Genomic DNA, 20,360 nt, shown 5'->3' with positions numbered 1-20,360 from the left:
GCCCCAGTTTCATCTCTTACAAATGGAATTCATTTGATTTTAGTGATAATAAACAAGAGACATAACTTAAAGAGCAGTTCAATTCTGACTTGGAAGAAAGCAACTTCAAAGAAATATGACTAATTTTTAAACGCTATTCTTCAAAAAATACCATAGAGTCTCAATAATTTATTGCTATTTTTTATTTGTTTCAGAAGATGATTATATATTCTAGAACTACTTGAATGGAAATGGAAATATGCTTTAGGTTTTTATGTGACCTAATACAAAATAAGGTGAGCTAGCTTGGCATCCGCATACTCAAGTTGCCACAACGGTTTAAATAAGACAGACATTTAAATAATATCTCCCTTAGGGGAAAAGGGGACAACTGTAATTGAAAAACCAAAATTAAAAAATAAATAAATAAATAAATAAATAAATAAATAATATCTCCCAAAAGTCATGGCAAAATGTATTATCTTTACTTCAAACATATATAATGCCTTGAAAAGCTCTATGTACCCTATGTATGAGACAGTGAACATGCAATTGGTGGAAACCTCATGTATTGAATATTAAGCATTGCTTGTTAGGTTTCATTGATTAGAATACAATTACATTTTGGAATTCATGACCATGAACGTTGCTAAAAATTTTTTCAGGGTATTTCTTCATTAGTTGCATTTAACAAAAGTGCAGTTTTCAGAATGACGAGAGAATAAGTACAAATGGCTTCTCAAGATCCTGTTATCACCGCTGGTGTTTTTAAAAGCATGGAAAGGAAAAAGGAAAAGTGTATAAGATATAGTCCTTGTCCAATCCTGAGGCTATTTCTTCCCATGTATTAGGTGACAGGTTATTGCTTTTAATGTGTATCTCTACATACCTTTTCTAATAATATTTGTTTTTTAGTCTAGATTTCCCTATAATTATTTATATTACACAAAAATAGGCTATCATTGAAAGTCAGTAGACTTGAGGACATTTTGGCAATAGCAGTGTATTAACATATACGAACTTAAAATGAATTTAAAAATTACATTTCTCCCCCCATGATCTAGAACTTCAGGCAGTCAAAAATTTAAAGGGTGAATAATAATAATAATGTTATTATTATTATTAATTATTATTATTAAATGTTTTAATAATATGTAGATACGTTTTCTTTGTAAATTATGTATATCTTCCGAATATTAATTTAACTCATGTGGATGTTTATTATTTTTTGTATTTCTACATGGTGATTGTTCTCTCATTTTTATTGATTTTTTTTCCTCCCTTGGCCCTGTTTCTTTATACCCATAATCCCTGATATCAGATATAGGAAACAAGATCAGTTCTTTGAAAAAATACAACTTATCAAAATTTACATAAGGAAATAGATAATGTGATGAGGTCTATACAAGGGAGACTCTCTCAAAATAGAATTATCTTCTGGAGGGTGAGCCCCTCGTAGTACAGACTTCCCCCCTAGGCGAGTGTTCTAGGAACCTATCTGTACCAGTGTACCAGCTGGCATTGTTGTGAGAGGCTATGTTTGGCTTCAATGAATTTTTTTTTTGAAGACTTTAAAAGCATTTGCCCATTCCATGATGGGGATTTACATGAGCACCTGCCCACTCCGCGCTGAGTGTTCAGCAGTTTTTGACCAAAAATGGGATGACCCCTGTGCCTGCTCACCTTATCTCACCCCAACTGACATTTTTTGTGTCCTTGGGTGAAAAAAGTCCTCTAAAGGAAATGTTTTGCTGATGTGGAAGAGATGAAAAAACAAACAAACAAAAAACAACAAACAACAGAAAACAAAAAACAAAACAGAAGCACTAAAAGACATCAAAACTGACAAGTTTAAAAACTATTTTGAGCAGTGGAAAAGCTTCTTGATGGGTGCACTGCATCAAGTGGAGAGTACTTTGAAGGTGACTGAAGTTGAAACATGTAAAAATAAATACACAATTTTTTAATGAATAAATTCTTGATTTTTGGGTCCCCCTGCTATTAGAGAAAGTGAATCAACATTAATAACCTTCTGTACAATAAATACCAGTCCCAGAACGGTTCACTGGTGAATTCTATCAAACATTTAAAATAGAAACATTAACTCTCTACAATTTCTAACAAGATGGAAGCAGAGGGAGTACTTCCTAACTCATTCATGAGGACAAGCTAATACCAAAACCAGGTAAAGACTTTACAAGAAATGAAAAATGCAGACAAATATCTCTCATGAACATAGATGCCAAAATCCTTAACAAAATATTAGAAAACTGAAACCAATGATATATAAAAAGAATTATGTACCATGACCAAGTAGCCTTTATTCCAGGTGGGTAAGGCTGATTGATTAAACATTTGAAAATCATCACATCAACAGAATGAGAAAAAAAATCACATGATCATTTCAAAACACGTAAAAAAGCATTGAACAAAATCAAACACCTATTATGATTAAAAACTCTCAGTAAACTAAGAACAGAGGGGAACTTTCTTTATTTGATTAAAAATATATATGAAAACCCTTAAACTAACATCATACCTAATTGTGAAAGATTTGAAGTTTTCCCACTAATATCAGGAACAAAGTAAGGATGTGTCCCCTCACTACTCCTTTTTAATATTATACTGGAAGTACTAGATAATGCAATAATACAAGAAAATAAAAGGTACAGAGATGGGACTGGAAGAATTAAAATTCTCTTTGTTCACAGATTACATGATTGTCCAGTTAGAAAACACAAAAAGAATGACAAAACAACAACAACAGCAATTCCTGGAACTACTAAACAATTATAGCAAGGTTTCAGGACACAAAGTTAATGTATAAAGGCCAAAGGCATTTTTATATACTGGTAATGAACAAGTAGAATTTGAAATTAAAAACACAACATCATTCCAACAGGTATGTGAAAAGATACTCATCATCAGTATAATCATCAGGGAAATGTAAATCAAAATCGCGACAAGAAAGCACCAGACATCTGTTAGAATGGCTATCATAAAATAGACAAGAGCTAGTAAGTGCTGCCAAGGATGTGAAGAAAAGTGGATCCTTGTGCAATGTAAATGAAGTGAAAAAGAGAATGGAGATTTCTCAAAACAAACAAACAAAAAAACCACACAGCTACTATATGATCTAGTAATCCTACATCTGGGAATATATCTAAAGGAAATAAAAATATGATATTGAAGAAAAATACGCACTTCCGTTAATTGCAGCACTATTCACAATAGCCAAATAGACAACCTAAATGTCCATCATCAGTTATACATAAAATGGAATATCATTCAACCTGAGAAAGAAGAAAACCCTGCCATATTTTTGTAACAACATGATGGACCTTGAGGGCATTGTGCTAAATGAAATAAGTTAGACTGAGGAAAACAAATACTACACGAGATTACTTCCATGTGAAATCTAAAGAAGCCAAACTTATAGAAGCAGAGAATAGAGTGGTGCTTTCCAGGTACTGGGAGGCAGGTAAAAAGGGGAGGTGTTAGTCAAAGAATACAAACACCCACTTAGAAGTTGAATAAGTCTGGGAGATTTATGGCAGAGTATTGTGATTATAGTTATAACACTATTATATACTTGAATGTTGATCAAAGAATAGATTTTAAATGTTTTTAATCACAAAATAGAAATAATTGATGTGTTGGGAATGTTAGCTAATGTTATGGCAAGTAATCGTTTTGTAATATATAAATATATTAAATTTACATGTTATACACATTAAACTTTTACAATGTTGTATGTCAATTATATCTTAATAAAGTTAGAAAAAACCCACAGTACCATTTATATTAGTGCACCCAAAATAAAACATTTAAGTATAAGTAAAAATGTGTACAAGATATATATATTTAAAGACCACAATATTCAGATGAATAATTTAAAAGTATTAAATAAGCGGAGCTATTTTCCATGGTCATGGATAGAAAGAATATTGTCAACATGCCATTTTTTCCAATTTGATCTATAGACTCAATGCAACCCCAATACAAATCTCAACTTATTTTATGACTGTTGAAAAACTGATTTTAAAGTTTATACAAAGAGGGAAAAGACCCAGAAAAATCAACACGACATTAAGGAGAAAGAACGAACTTTGAAGAATGAAACTATCCAACTTCAAGACTTAATACAAAGCTAGAGTACTCAAGGTAATGTGAAACTGACAAAAGAATGGACAAGCAAATCAATGGAACAAAATAAAGAGCACAGAAATGACCTCCATAAGTATAATCAGCTGATCCTTGGCAAAGGAGCAAAGGCAATACAATGAAGCAAAGATAATCTTATCATCAAATGGTGCTGGAACAACTAGACATTCACATGAAAAAAATGAAGCTACACACAGACCATCCACTCCTTGCAAAAACACCCTCCAAATGGATCATAGATCTAAACATAAATGAGAAACTATAAAATCCCAAGGATGATTGTTAAACTCTGTATGATGACTGTTGTTATTCAGATTACAAAACAAAACAGAAAGCAGTTATTAAAATCAAAAGCCCAGTTTCTCAGCATTGTCACAAGTCAAACACATAAACTGTCAATTGGTAAGTGGTCTTTGCTAGGTGATATTGGCAAATTATCATCACAGACATATTTAGAAAACTGCAGTAAATGACTTAGTTATGTTATCTAGTTAGGATTCTATTTGAGAACTAATTAAAATGATGTGTAAAATTAGAGCAAATAGTAGAAATCTTTTAAAATTTTGATCATTTATTTTCCAACTCTTTGGATAGTCATTTGAATTATGTAAAATGAAAATTTCAGTATGCTTTAAGACATTTTTTGTAGTTGTGTTCATTTCTCTATGAGACACTATTATTTGTGTGAGAAGTATGTAACTGGAAGGCTACATATATCATTATAAATAGAAATGGCCACAATAATCAGCTTTAATTGCTTACCCTCTGGGTTGGAATCTGACTATATAATGTTTTCCCATTAGCATTGGATGGACGATTCCGCACATGATATCAGATCACTGATTTCACCATAATTGAATTATGGAGAAAATTGTTGTGTGTATTCTATATATTGTGCTCTCAATAGTTTACTATTATCATAACTCCCTATAAGACAGAATTCAGGAAGATGACTACTTGCTTCAAATCTCTCCCTTTTTAATTTACTTTTGTGACTTATTTTGAGATTTAACATCACATGTCAGAGTGCATCTTGTGTCATTCTTATTCTGATAAGGAACTATTTGACATTTCAAAAAATGACTTTTGTGTAATCACAATCAGAATATATAAGGACTTCTTAATAGGAAAAATACAAATGCCTTTTTATTATTCAATGTGTTGGATTATCGTTCCTAATATGCCATTTGATGAGCTGCAAAATTTCAGCAGATAAAGTTTAACTTGGTTTGCTCACTGCATTTGTCTTCAGATATAGCTTGAAATAGCATGAACTTGGCAATCAGACACTCAAAGCCCTACTATATGGCATGATATGAATAAAATAGATATTATATTATGCATATGAAGGATGATTTCAAGGGTAAATTCAATTTTATTTTTCTTAGGAGTCAGTGCTTTAAAGAAATGTAGTATCAGAGATAGAATACAGTTTTGCAACATAAATTAAAGTATAAAAATGATCAAAAGCAAAATAAGTCTAGTAAAAAAAAATAGACGATTAGAGTTAAAGGCAATAAAGACATCTGTATATGGTCTTATTTCCTCTGCAATGTGTGTAGAAATTACTTTACAGGACTAACCATTCATTGTCATCCTGGCCTTCCTTTGCTTCTCTAGCATGCTAACTCAGTCATTGCATTTTCCCTCTTCATGAAACCCTGGCTCATGTGCCCATGGCTTGCGCTAACATTTTCATTAGGACTCTCCTCAACATCATTTCATTAATGAAGTCCTCCTTACTAACTGTATGAAAAGAGAAGTCCCCTCTACATGGCCTCCTTTATTCCCACATTTTCTTGACTTTTCTTCTAGCAGTTACTGCTCTATGACCAATTCGTGTCCTAGTTTTTATATAGTACAAGTATAGCTCCCTGACTAAAATATCATCTTCGTGAGTGTGGGGACTTTATACTTTTATTCACTGCTGTTGCTCCATCTTCTATAACAATACCTGGCACTTAGTACTTAGAAAACTTTTTTTTTTTTTTATGAGCGCATGCATCAGGCCTCTTGCAGGACCCCGAGGATGATGTGGATAGATAAGACAGGAAGCAAAGTTAGTAGGCTGTGTCAAAAACAAGAGAGGCTTGCAATTTCAACTTACCTAACTTAAATACTTCTGCCTCATTATTTTATAGCAAGATGTCTGCAGGTATTAGCAGGCATGGAATTTTGAAGGGAATGTGAGTGAAGAAGCTGACAAACATTTCCACTTGAAGACTTCTCTCATCTAACAGCACATCCCTCTAAAAACCATTGGTTAAGTTACTTAAAATTGAGTTCATTTTGTGCTAGTTCCTTATGGATTTGGTGATGTGAAGATAAAGTAGTCAGCATCTGATGACTTCTCTCAGATTGAGAAAAGAGAAGATGTTACAAAATAACATTAGTAAATGGAACACCAAGTTTACTCGATAAATACAGTATAATTCCTGCAAATCTTGAGCGCGCATTTGAAGTTTTTCACTATTAAGAGATAAAGGCTCAGCCTAGCTGGCTGATTTTTCCCTGGCATGTTTTAGAAGTACAGGTATGATAGAGTGCTGGGTGGGTTTACCTGGGAGTGTAGTTTTCACTGGCAAGTAACCATGGACAGAAGAAAGTATAATAAAGTGGAAGGTCTTTGCACGCAAGTGGTTATGTAACAGTTCATGGCATCTGAAATGGAAAAGGAAGGAAGTGAAATGGGGAAAGCTAATATGTAGTGAAGATGTTAACTTTGAATCTGCCTCCAAATCCATGCTGTTTGGCCATAAACCATGGTCTCAAAAATATGTCTACTGGTTATTATTGTTTTAACCCTTCACAGAGTAATTTAAAATATATTTTATAATTATGAAAAATTATTTAAAGCATCACTTACTAAGTTTGCATTATATTTTATCTTCATTCCTAAGCTCTGGATGTGCAAGATAAGTACGATTCTCAATCATTACTGAGAAGGACAGACATGTAAAGGAATTATTTAAAATGTTAAGCACCTTACAAAAAAATATGATCGAATGCAGAGAAAGAAAATTGGCCATAACACTCTCTTTGATCAATAGCCAGCCTAATATATACATAGTTCTGTTAAAGGAATATGTGGTGTTAGTAAGGGTGTGCACTTAAAAAGCTTGAAAATATTTATGACTCATTTATTTGATTCAGGAGAGATTAGGAGCAGTTTAAAAGCACTGACATTTAAACCTGAAAAGCCCTGTTATAAACCTGAAAGCCTGCTTAGCCTGCCCTTCGGATAGTTTATGGATGTGGAAATTTCTGACTTTCAGAACATATAAAAGACTTTTACTGTGTGCAAATATTTAGCAGTCTCTCTTTTTTGTGCCTCTACTCAAATCTAACAGAAATAATACAGAAGGTGATTACTTGAATTTTTTTGCTGACTTCAGACATCGTATTTCATCAAATATTGAAGTCTACCCTGTGTTCTCATGCCATTAGTACAGATATCCCTGCTAGGGATTAAATTAAATAATGTATAAAATGGTCTTTGCATAGACAGGAAAAGCAGTAAGTATAGGTCAGCTATTCTGCTGCTTCTTGTTGATATAAGTACTGTTTTTGAGGTTTTATGTTCTTTCTTGAATTTGTTTCTTCCATTATTTATTCACTCTATACTCTCCTAGAGTGATTTTACCCACTTCTATAAATTTAATTACTGCCTTCTAACAATCATCAAATGTCTGGATAGATAGATAGATAGATAGATAGATAGATAGATAGATAGATAGATAGATAGACAGATAGATAAATCTCAGAAGGAAAGTCTAGGCTACACACACACACACACACACACACACACACTTGGAGCTTGTTAACAGATAGACAGTATGTAAAAAGTGATCATCTTAGCTTGGGTTTCTATAAGAAAATACGACAGACTAGGTGACTTAAACAACAGACATTTATTTCTCACAGTTTTTGAGGCTGGAAAGTACAAGCTCAGGGTGCCAGCATGGCTGAGTTCTGATGAGTGATTTCCTGGCTTATAGACAGGTGCCTTCTTGCTAGGTCCTCACGTGGCAAAAAGAAGTTGTTCTGGTGTTTTTTCCTTTTCTTATAAGCATTATAATCCCTTCTTAGGGGATCCATCTTTATGACCTTATCTAACCCGAATTATCTCCCGAAGTCCCTACCTCCTAGTACCATCACATTGGACGGAAAGGGCTTCAACATAGGAATTTTGAGGGACACAAACATTCAGTCCTTAATAGTGATTAAAGATATGTTGAACTTGAAATTTTGTCATTGGGCCATGTATGTATCTAGTAACCACATTTTAAATCAAACTACAAAAAATTCAGTGCAAAGTCCTGATCTCCTATTGCTCCCTATTTGAAGAAATGATTCCCCTACCCGCCTAGCCACTCATCCTAGAAACTAGCAGTTACCTTTTAATCCTTTGTCTCTGTCATGTATCACAGAATCTTAGACTCTTAGTCAATCGTAAACTCATTTACCCAAACGTATCTAGAAGTCACCTACTTTTTTCTCTCTTTGGTGCTACTCTCTTGATCCAAGTCACACTGCCTCTCTCTCTGTTACAGTACTCAGTCTCCGAGTACCCACTCTCAAAAAGATTGCACCCTTCAAAAGATTTTGGGTCATATTTCTGCCATCTTTGACCAGTTACCAACATTTTATGGGTAAACCTTTTCATCCCCTCCCTCTGACTCTATCTATTCCAATGCATTCTATACAAAAGGGTAGAGAAAAGTTCTGGAGTAAACACTTCAACCTGTTTTACTCCTTCCCTGCTTCATTTAAATCATTCCTAATATTTTTTATTCAGAATATGACAGATGTTGGGTCTCATTACTGATAGTTAACTATGACTTAGAGTGAGTAAAAGGGTTCATTTATTTTTCATTGGCCTCCTGACTCAGATTGGTAGGGTGGCCAATATTCTCCTCTACTTTCTCTTTCTAAGCCCTTTAATTCCTGAATAGGATTGTGGCTCAAAAGCAGTTGGAGGATTAGTGATGCTAACTGCTGAAGGCCTCATCTGTTTGTACTAAGGAACAACATAAACAAACAAACTAAACAGAACAAGGAGCAGAATAGCAGCCAATAGGGGGGAGGCGGGACGGAGAGAAGGGGGATAAGTAAGGGAAGGGTCTAGTCAAAGGACGTGTATAAATGGCTCATGGACATGGACAATGGGGAGGGATATGATTGCGGGAGAGGGGGTGGGCTGGGTGGGGAGAGAAATGGGGGAAAAATGGGACAACTGTAATTGAATAACCAAAAAAAAAAAAAAAAAAGGGCACAGATTCTGAGAGAAAGACAGAAATACCCTCTACCTAAAAGACACTGAATAAAATGAGACTGGGCCAGTTCAATGTGATAACTCTTTCTTGACTTTGTTTCTTGCAATAAATAACTAAGGAAAATTATTAAAAATACTGGAGGTCTTTAGAGGTATAGTTAATTGAATGAAATTAAACAACAGTAGTAATTTAAAGAACGAATCACTTCCTTCTCAAATAACAGTATACCCCCTGGATAGCATGTATTGGTTTTTCAGGTGTTATGTATTGTCTGACTCCTGATCTGATCAAACTCTTACCTAATTGAAAGCATACTGGAGTTAGACATTGTAAAGGAATGTACTTTTTCAGGACTCCTTTCTGTCATGAATTTAGTGAATAAAGTTTGTTTTGCATTTTAAGAAATGCAATTGCAGCAGCCAACAATCATTATAATGCATCTTAAAGCCTAAGTTATGTTGTGCCTATAAAATTCCACCCTAATGTATTTCTATTGTTATATTTTTGCTTACAAAGATTTTTGTGTCACTTTATTTTATTGAAATCAAATGATGTTATTTACCTTTTAGTGATACAGTAAAAAAATTTGCATTTGTAAGCTCCTATTATTCAAACTGAGTTTTCTTATAGAATACGAGAGGCCTTTAGGGCAGAGCATTTTACATATAAATGTAAAACAAATACTAAAGCTGTGACATCTCCCCCACCAGACTAATAATTGAGATTGTAATTGGTTATGTGCAAAGCACTGTTGAGTCCTCAGATGACACAAAATTCCAACAAATTGTCCTCAAAGTGAGAAGAGTAATATTTGATACCTACAGACATTACCATCACTGAGTGAACACCAAGACATTCCATAATGATCTATAGCCTTAGTAGCATTACATGATTACTTTTGGATATGTAAAAATATTAGCATGCATATTTTTAAAAATAATTCAGAAAAGTGCCTATAAATTGAGCCCAATCCTGGAGGAAATTCTTGTTCATGACTAATCCTATGAGTGAGTTATATATGTAAACAGATTTAGAATCACTTCTAATCTAATACTAATATTTGATGCCATTCTGAACTGATGGAGTATTTGTGAGTTTTGGTAAATATTTATGTAAATTCTCAGCTGAATAATTATAGTTTTCTTGAGTTTTTACATTCAAGTGGTAACCCTGGTTCTGAGTCAGAACATTCCTGTAAACTCAACAAAACTGAGGAAATATATAGAAATGTGTTCTTTATATTAAGCACCTTATTCTGAACCCTCTGATTAAGGAAATATTTTAAATCTAAGTGTATACTGCTTTTGTTCCAGGAAAATTTGTTTGATTCTAAAATGACCACAAATGTTTCTCATCCCTACAATGTACACTTTTGCAATGTGATTTTGTTCCTTGTTCCATTTGAATCTGAGTCTGGCTAAATGACTTGATTTGGCCAATGGGACATTAGCAAATGTAACGCAAACACAAGCGTCTTGTCACTAACCTTCTCTGGCTGCTGAGAACCCTTCTCCCAAGATGTGGTCAAAGAGAATAAGAGGCAACATGGAATGAGGCTCTTGCTGTCCCAGCCACTGAGTGAAGCCACGTGGGTCCCTTGAGCCCAGACAGCCAGCCAAGAACAAAAGTATCTCTGAATGAAGCCACAGAATGTGAGGACTAGTACATGTGTGTTATTTGAAGCCACTACATTTTGATATGGTATGTTATGCATCAAAGGCTGATAGGATTCTATTTCAATAGGAAGTGGAGTACTATAATAATGCAGTATACATACTTTATCTCCCGTTTGCAAGCCTGTCTGACCTTGTGACTGGACTCCTAGTTGTTTTAGATTCCTCTCGACTTAAACTCAGATGAAAAGTTCAGAAACTTTTAATTTCTCTGCTCTCATCACTATGATTGCTGTCTCCCCGTCTTGATTTGTTAGCTTCAATTAGCAACTCATTTGCTTTGGGCAATTACTTTTCTTCGATATTTGTTTTTCAGTAAGAGCACTTTTGTATCTGTGGATGTATTAGTCAAAACTTTATTTTCCTGACTATAGTGCCATGTTGGCCCTGGCTGGTTTAGCTCAGTGGATTGAGCGTCGGCCTGCGAGCTAAGTGTCGCTGGTTCGATCTTCCAGTCAGGGCACATCAGAGAAGGAAAACTCTGACTCCAAAAAACCTCCGCTGCCTTGCGGCATACCTCTTCAGGGGAAAGGCTAAGGGAGTAAACCCCGACAGAAAATCCGGAGCCGGAGTCCCTAAGGCGGTTTGACGTTGTAGTCAACACCGGCAACTCCTGCGGCGCACCTGAACCCAAGCTGTATCGACTCCGTCTTTCCCTTGGACCCTTCAGCTGCGAAGAGAGGGGGGGTCTGCTGCATGGGCAACAGCAGACCCTCCATATTACCCTGCCCAGGCTCTGTAGCTTCAGCTTCACTGGAGAGGACACTCCAGCGTCATCGCAAGATGTCGATTCAACACGGGAGGAGACAGATACCATGTCACTCCCGAGTCGGACTGCACAGCCATTCTCGGCGGTGCAGATAGACTCTTAAGAAGCTACACCATCGTCTCTCGAGACGGACGGCTGCCAACGACGACGAGAGTGCCATGTTAATCCATGCAGTAAGCCCTTTATAGGTCTACTGGGCTCCCAAACTTGAGTCCACTTAGGTTATACCTCAGGCTTTTCCTGGTCTGCTACAGTTCGACCCTCTACCCTTCTCTCTTGGTGCCTTGGACACTACCTTGAATTCTTTGGCTCAAGCATCTGGCTTGCAATGTAATTTGAGGAAATACATCTTTGAGGGTAGCATTATGGTTACCTTAACCTACATGAAACCACGCTAAGCAATTAACATTGTGTTATAGCTTCAAGTATATTTAGTTATTCCTTTCTAAATGCACTGCCATTGTGCCCAAATTTTTAGCATTAAATTCACTTCTTGAAGCATTTGCTGATTCTGTATTAGAAAGAGCTACCCAATAGCCTAGTACAAAAGAAGGACAGAAGTGGAGCTATGCGGAACATGGAGATGTTCAGAACATGGTAGTGATTATAAACATGGATTTGGAACAACACAAATGAGGGTTCAAATATTAGTTTTACTAGATACTAGTTATTTATATGACCTTGGACATAAAGTTCTTTGGGCTTCTAATCATCTGGGTGATTTAGTGCCCCTACAGCCCAGATTTGGCACCCTGAGACTGGCTTTTCTCAAAACTAAAATCATCTTTGAAAGGGAAGAGATTTCAGACCTTCAGTGAGATTCAGGAAAATGTGATGGCGCAGATGATGGAGATTGGGAGAACTGTATGGGGTTCCACGGTGCCTACTTTGAAGGGGACTGAGGTGTCATTGTCCTATGTACGATGTTTCTTTTATCTTCTTCAATTAGTGTCTCTTTTTATATTTTACATGACTTGATACTTTTAGGACAGACTTCATATCCCAGGAGATTATAGATTAATAAACTTTAAAAGATTTAAGAAAACACTGCTTTGTATCACATTTTTAAATTAAAGAAATAGCATTCAAGCTTCTCAGCCTTACTGATTCAAACTTCAAAAGACTGAAGTATATTTTGTAAAGAAAGGCAGTGATGATGGATAAGGATGTAGAAGTTCTATGTATATGAGATTTATAATCTTCAATTTCATATGACATATCTACTCATAGTTTATTACTATATACTAATTGTTTAAATTTTAATTACTTTAATATATATATATTTAAAATAGCAATATTTTCATTTGTGAGTGAGACTGTCATGGTAGAGTCATAACATGAGGTAAATATTATTTGTTTCAAGAAGGCAAAAATATAAAACTCAGTTGTGCCTGACTATAGGCTAAATGTGATTTCTTAAAGTATTATAATTTTTTTGAAAATTTGAGGCTCCACTGTCTTCATGTATGTGAAACACTAATATCAACAAAATAAAATGAATATTGTCAGACTATGATAGAATTCTTGTCCTTAGTACTTTATTACCTACTTAAAGAGCTCAAACACACATAATTTAGTTCGTTAGCATGGAGTATTTAAGGCATGGAAATTGGAGTGCTTTTGAATGCAATAATAACGGAAGGTGAAGTGAATAATGAGCAAATCTTCAAGTGTTCTTTGTTTGTATTTCTATACAAATCTTAATTTCATTAATAAAACCTTTACTTTAATAGATAGTAATTTCAATGAAAATGATTTTGTGTCATTTGCTCTCTAAAATATCAATATTATAATTATAAGCACTATAAACATAATTAAACACATTATGGTTTAATATAACAAAATCTAAAGTATTAACTAGAACTAATCTTTGACAGTGGGACTTGGACAGAAGAACTGCCACTGTCCCCCCTCCACACCCCTCCAAAAGTCCATCTGTCTCAAGGGACTTGACTCTTCACATGTTCAGGAGGAGTCAATATTTCTGCAGTTAATGGTGAGTGAAATAGGGATAAAAATAAAAATTCCATTGAGGTGTTGGAATTAGGCACCTCATTTTTGTTCCTTTATTGTCAATATTTATTGCTTTTGCTAGTGTCCTGTTTATGAAGATCCTGATAATGTGGCAATAGGAATATTTGGTACCATGTTTCATTTTACTTTCATATATTCTAATATATTTTCCACAGTTCCATAACCAAAACCAATCTGCCCAAGCACTGAAAACTATGATATTTCTATACTTTCTGAATTAAACAATTAGTAATATAAATTTGGTTCAATCTGCATTTCCTTTAATTAAATACATTAAACACTAGTAAAACATATTTACTTTACAACACAGGCGTATTCACGACTTCTCTTTGATGTGCAATTCCAGTTACACAAGACAACATATTCAACAATTCATTTGTTCATTTGCTAAGACTCACCCACGACCTATTGTGGGTAAGTGATCATGGTAGAAATTGAGAATGCAGCGTAAGCCCAGCTCGGTATACAGGTAGAGAGGCAGGCAGGGAAATTTCTATTATGAAAACATGGTGACAACTATTCACATATTTCTGCAGCAAGAAATGCAGAAGCACAAAAAAAAGGGAGCAATTCACTATGTTGGTGATATCAGTGAGGAATTTGTGTGTGTGTATGTGTATGCACATTTAAGCTTGCACATGCGTTGTTGGGGGCGGTTGTTTGAACTTAGTCTAGATGTATGATATGGTGTTCTCCAAGTGAACAAGTGAAGTTGGGTTGGTAAAGAAGTATAATTTATAGCAATAGTATATAGCAGTAAAGAGCTTGTAGTTAGGAGTTGGAAAAAGTTAATTTGAATCCCAGTTTTATCACTTAATGCCTGTGTAACCTTGGCATGTTATTTAATCTCTCTGAAGACAAATGGAAATAAAATAATACGTGTTCCATAAGCTTCTTATGATGATCAAGAGACCTACTTATACTTAGCAGTGTGGCTTACTTGTGATAAGTAATCAACAAGTTATAGCTAATTACTGCATTTTATATAGGTTTGTGAGCCAATAAGTATCATTTAGATATCAACACAACTAATTAAAGAAACTGAGAACCAAAGTAGTTTTCTTAAGTTGAATATAACCTCTAGAAGGATTAAAAATAGAATAAGATATAAATACCCTATTTAAAAATCTGTAGAAAGAAAATTATATAATTCATATAGCAAAAGTAATAAATTTAATTAAACATGCTATTCTTAAAACAAAATTATATGAGAATAAAACTCAAACATAGCAATCATGGCACCCAATGTGAGTTATACTCTCCTACTGGAGACAGAGATATTCAGATGGTATCAAAAATTAAGATCCAATATATACTTTATAAAAGAGATCCATGTAAAATAAAAAAGCAGATTTCTGATGATAAAACATATATCATTTGAACTGAAGTAAAGAAGACAAATAATATTAGATAAAATTCAATTTAAGACCCAAAACATTAAAATAGCACGTTTGCCTCGCATCTCCATTTTGATGTTGATCTACTTACTCTTGTCAAATTTATTCACCTAAATTTGGTTTGCCAGTCACAATAGAGGGGAGTGTGTGTGTGTGTGTGTGTGTGTGTGTGCGTGTGTGTGAGTGCACATGTAAATGGATGTTCAGTGTTAAAGAGAACTAGTATAACCAAAACACAGTCTCTGGTAGGAGTTATTTTACAGTGCTATCAGAAAGATAAGAATTTGCATGATGTATTTAATATATAGCATAATCAAAGTACTGTTATATTGATCAGTTATTACTATACTGTTCATCAAAACCCTTTCACTTTGATATAATACAGTAGGTCTTTTTTTTTTTTTGAAAAAAATGTTTGAACATTCATTAATGTTATGCTATGCTTAAAAAAATACTCAAAAACTCTAAACAAAAAACTCTTAGAGACTAATTTTACTTGGAAAACTCATTAAATATATGTATATATAAAGGTAATTTGTTCTTTATTGTTATGTATTGCCAAAGCCTAGTTCCTGATAGCTTCAGAGAATCAGAATACCCACTTCTTGTAGGATTTTGTGTTTCATTCTGGTTTTCATAATTAAAAAAAAGAAAAGCACATTGAAATAATATATTTGATAGTTCTTGAGCTGTGCATTATGTTTTTGCTTTCATTCAGAAATTTAGACTTTTTTCCTAAAAACATAGGAATTTTACCTAGTAATCTCTGTCTTTGGGTAGGTATGGAAATAAATGTGATCATGTCTCATTCAATGAATGTTTCTGTGCCTGTGTTTCATTTATCATCTTCACTGGAGCATTATATGAATATGCATAATCTTGCTTTCTTTACTGAGCTTTTAACAAACAATGTAATTTCACCAGCAGATGAAAAATGCTATATTTAGATGCTTGGCTAGAGCCCCAGTTATGTTTTTTTCTTTTGTTTTTTAAATTCAAGGGCATCATAGATTTACTTATTTTTTCTACATATGCTCTGCCTTTTATAATTAATTTAGAATGTGTCATTTCTGATGTCTTTAGTGAATATAAATAGAATCATGAATAGAATCATAGTAATCTCAATTCCTTTGCCTTTGTTTTTTCTGATAATCTGAAAAATACTTCATACATTTATAAATATAATATCATTTGTTATTAATAGTAAAGATAAATGACGTATTTTGAGCTCCTTTGCCACTCACAATAGCAAGCTTGCTATTATTCTATACAGCAATGTTTCTTTTTTTTATATTTGGATATTAGCAAACTGAAGGTTGCAGAGAGAGTGGATGTTGGGTCAGGATCCTAACTCAAGCAGTGTGACTTCAGAGCCCTCAAGATCTTAGCTCCTAACTCCTCCCAAAGAATGGAATGATAGTAAGCATAGATCAAATTTATCTCTAAATGCCTCTATTCATCTGATGACATTTGAAAATATTGACTGAGTGCCTACTATTTTTCAAGCATTGCTCCTAGGGAGGCAGGTGCTAAGAAAACATTACAAAGATTCCTGCTCTTTATTCACCATTCTACCAGGAAAAGGCAAGTAATCACCAGGTAGCCAAATAAATAAATAACATGGTCTGAGAAAGTGCTAAATGCATCAAAGAACATAGAGCGGTGGCCTGGAATGGACCCTAACTGGGGGCAGGGGGCTGTTATCATTGATAGGATAATCAGGGAAGACACCTCAGGAAAGGATCTGTTTATTTATAGATCTGAAGGTTGAGAAGGAGCCAACTACATAAAGATTCATAGAATGAGCATCCAGATAGGAGAGACAATTAAGTTTAAAGGCTTTCATGTGAAAACAAGAGCAGTGTTTTAGAAAAATACTAAACATTTTATTATCAGTGGTAATAATATTACAATTCTTAATTTAAGTTGGCTGGCTTCTATTTCAAATAAGAGATAGCAATGCTAGGAGAGTTTAAACAGTAATTATGTTGCTCCTGAAAATGTGTAGACTTTTATGTGCCTAGAAAAAATATATTGATCACCAGTTCCACCACTCCACTTGCATCTCAGTCTTTTTAGTTTAAAAAGTAGTTCAGGCGTACCTGGGAACTAGTGCCAGTCCAGTTCTAGACCGCCAAAATAAAGCAAATATACACACTTCGACACCTTTACATATACATATATATATATATACAACATATAATATACTTTTTATGATATGTATATTATCATCTATAACATTTTACATTTATGACACCTGTGGACAATCATTAAGTTTAATTGCTCATTGATCCAGTGGATCTACTATAAATTTATAAGACTTTTTTATTAAATAACTAGAAAAAATCATTAGATAATGGTTTTTAGTTTAAACAAAAGTTTTCTTGAGTGACAGTCTGTGCCAGATGCTGTTGTAGGAGCTGAAAATTCATTTGTGAAAATAATAGACTCTATTTCTGTACTCTTGGAGTTTATATTTTATTGGGGAAGAAAAACAATAAACATATAAACAAATAATTGCATAATTCCCTTTCAGGTAGTGATATTTTTATGAAGAAATCTGTCTTTGTCTGGCTTGGTCTACATTTCTCTTTTCACATTTGTCAGATTTGCCCGATCATTGGCTGTACTGGACAATTCTTGGTTTTCATTTTCTGCACAATATTAATTGTGTTTATTTTGTTTTGTTTTACTCTTTACTGAGTTTTTCAGTTTTTGGGCACAATTCACTTGTGGTAGTAAGTCTAGATCATGTTAAGGATGCCTCATTCTTCACATAGAGTAAAATAATACATGGCTCTTTGCTTAATATTAATTGACTTCTTTGACATATCTCCTCTATAATTTTCACTTTAATACTAGAGCTCTCTGTCTACATTTTACATTTGTTTCTAAGAATCAAGGTTTTTCATTTTTTGGACTTGGAGAGGCCTAAGAACTACCTGTGGTCAAAAATTTCACGTTTCAGTGCACTGTCAGATGACTGTTTCCTCTCACTGGATGTGAGCTGAGAGACTGTGACACTTCCCATGTAACATCAGACTCCTTCTGGGTTTCCTGTAATAGGGCAGTGTTTTTTAGTAATTTCACAATTAGCATTTCTGTGACCACATACAAGTCCAGATACAAATACACTAATATTTTTTAAAGTGATCAATTAATTTTATCTGATTACATTTATTGGGGTGACAATTATATTGGTTTCAAGTGTACAGTTCTAAGATACATGATCTGTATATTACATTGTGTGCCCGCCACCCAAAATCAAATCATCTTCCATCACCATGTATTTGACTCCTTTTGTCCATTATGACCTCCTAACCCCCTTCCCTCCAATAACCGCCATACTGTTTGTATCTAGGAGTGGTTGTTTGTTTTTCTTGCGTATTCATTCCTTCCAGGTTTATATCCCACATATGAGTGAAATCGTATGGTTCTTAACATTTTCTCTCTGACTTATTTCATTTAGCATGATATAGTCAAGATCCATCTATGTTATCTCCAATGGCAGTATTGCATCTTTTCTTAAGCTGAGTAGCATTCTGTTGCATGTATGTACCACATCTTCTTTATCTAGTCATCCACCGAAAGACACTTAGATCGTTTCCATGTCTTGACCACTGTAAATAATGCTGCATATATCTTTACAAATAAATATTTTTAATTTTGGGGGTGTATACCCAGAAAAGGGATTGCTGGGTCATGTGGTAACTCTATCCTTAATTTTTTGAGAGACCTCCATTCTGTTTTCCATAGTGGCTGTGTCAGTTTCCATCCCCGCCAGCAGTGCATGAGGCTTCCTTTCTCTCCACAGGCTCTCCAACACTTGTTATTACTTGTCTTGCTGATGAGAGCCATTCTAACAGGTGTGAGGTGGTGTCTTATTATAGTTTTGATATGCATTTTCCTAATATCTAGTGAAGTTGAACATCTTTTCATATATTTGTTAGCAATTTGTATGTCTTCTTGGGAGAAGTGTCTCTTCAGGTCTGCTCCTCGTTTTTTAATTGTACTGTTTGTTTGGTTGGTTGATGTTGAATTGTATGAGCTCTTGGTGTGTGTGTGTGTGTGTATACACATCTTTCTTTAACAAATTTTTATTATATTTTCTTTCATTACCATTTAATTACACCCCCTGCAAGCAACACAGTTGTCCATATCCATGAGTTCTTTTTCCTTTTTGCTCAATCCATTCACCCCCTTACCTCCCCACCAATAACTGTCATCCTGCCCTCTATGAGTCTGTCTCGATTTTGCTTGTTAGTTCAGTTTGTTCATTAGATCCCACATATGAGTGAAATCCTATGATACTTGTCTTTCCCTGACTGGCTTATTTCACTTAGCATAATGTTCTCCAGGCCCATCCATGCTGTCACAAAGGGTAACATTTTCTTCTTTTCATGGCTGTGTAGTATTCCGTTGTGCAAATGTCCCATCGTTGTTTTATCCACTCATCTGCTGGTGGGCACTTGGGCTGCTTCCATATCTTTGCGATTGTAAATAACATTGCAGTGAACATAAGGGTGCTTGGATATACACCCCTTGTCAGCACCGTTGTTTGCAAATATCTTCTTTCATTTTCTTGTTTGTGTTTTGTTTTGTTGGTGGTTTCTTTTGCGGTGCAGAACTTTTTAGTTTGATACAGTCCCATTTAACTATTTTCCCCTTTATTTCCCTTGCCTTTGGGGTAAAACTCGTAAAATTTTCTCTAAAACCCAGGTCCATAAGTTTAGTACCTATGTTTTCTTCTATATAATTTATTTTCATATTTTATATTTGGGTCTTTGGGTCATATTGAGTTAATTTTTATATATGGGAATAAATCATACTCTAGTTTCAATTTTTTGCATGCGGCTTTCCAATATTCTTGGCACCATTTATTTATTGAAAAGGCTTATGTATGTTTTTGACTTCTTTGTCAAAGATTATTTGCCCATATACATTGGGTTTATTTCTGAGCTCTCAATTCTGTTCCATTGGTTTATATGTTTGTTTTTCTGTCAATACCATGCTGTTTTGATTATTGTCACTTTGTAACATAACTGAAGTTAGGAAGTGTGATACCTTT

Source organism: Furipterus horrens, unplaced genomic scaffold (genome assembly GCF_987537825.1).
Source record: "Furipterus horrens unplaced genomic scaffold, mFurHor1.1.pri manual_scaffold_12, whole genome shotgun sequence".
Lineage (NCBI taxonomy): Eukaryota > Metazoa > Chordata > Mammalia > Chiroptera > Furipteridae > Furipterus > Furipterus horrens.
Note: the sequence above shows the minus strand (reverse complement) of the source record.